This window comes from Pygoscelis adeliae, unplaced genomic scaffold, assembly GCF_000699105.1.
Source record: "Pygoscelis adeliae isolate BGI_AS28 unplaced genomic scaffold, ASM69910v1 Scaffold420, whole genome shotgun sequence".
Taxonomy (NCBI): Eukaryota; Metazoa; Chordata; class Aves; order Sphenisciformes; family Spheniscidae; genus Pygoscelis; species Pygoscelis adeliae.
Window position 1 is genome coordinate 737,243 of NW_008823871.1, and position 1,047 is coordinate 738,289.

At 60.0% G+C, this 1,047-nt stretch overlaps 1 pseudogene; it reads left to right on the forward strand.

The window, feature by feature from the left end:
* Positions 1-522: 522 nt before the first annotated feature.
* Positions 523-1,047, forward strand: part of LOC103925245 — a 2,568-nt pseudogene continuing 2,043 nt past the window's right edge.

The window sequence follows — 1,047 nt, forward strand, 5'->3', positions numbered from 1 at the left end:
GGGGACTGCCACGCTGACGGCACCCGCCAGGAACCCCTGTTGGCATCAAACCCAGGAAAGCTCCTCTTCAGCCCCGCTTTAGTTAAGCTGGGGAGCAGCAAGTCTAACCCACCACCAGCCGACCACGTAAATGCTACGGCCATTTCACCAGACCACACATACACTCCGCTCTCACTTTTTTTATTCCCACCAATACCAACATCCCTTTTTTTAGAAGAAGTCTGGTTTTTCTTTCGGGGGCATCGCCAGCACCCGGCTTCGCTCCATCCTACGTGCCCCGAGCGGGAGTGATGAGAGGCTGTGCCCGCGACACCCAGTTGTCTGCCCCCCCGCAGGCAACCCAGCCAAAGCCAGAGCGGCTTCGGGAGGTGGGAGGCGGGAGACAGACGCTCAGCATCATCCCGAGCGTGACGGCAAGCACAGAAATCCCTGCAGCACCGTGTTTATTCCCCTGTTTGGCTCGGCGGGACCTTCTTCTTCAGCGTCCCGGGGGACATCACCGAGCAGCGCACGCAAAGGGGGATGCGTGAGAAAAACGCCACCTCTGCTGATAAAAACAACCCTCTTTGTCACTTCTCAGGCACTTCCGTCACGCTGTTTGACAGCAGCAGGAGGTGTGACTGCTTCACGGGTGGGTGCCAGCAGAAAAGGGGACCGAGAGATTTCGGCCTGCCCAGTAACACAGCAAACCCGAAACGCGGCCGCGCAGCCCCGCATCCCGTCCCGGCCGGTACCCGCGGCCTCACCTCTGACACCCAGGCCCAGGTGATGCTCAGGATGAGGTGACGTTCAGGACCAAGGGCTGGTCAGGATCAGTTGACATCCAGCGCCAGATTCGCAAAAACCTGCCCGGAGCCCAAATTCCACTGAAAAGCTGCAGCGTGGGGCCAGGCTCTCGATAACCGCCAGTGCCGAGGGGCCCTCTGCAGTCCTGAGTGGGGAAATGAAAGAGAGGGGAGAGAGCTTGGTGGGGAGACGGGGCACTGAGCAGCCCCCGCTCTATTGCCCCGGGCTGGTTTTGGGAGGGTGGCAGGGCCATTTTTTTTT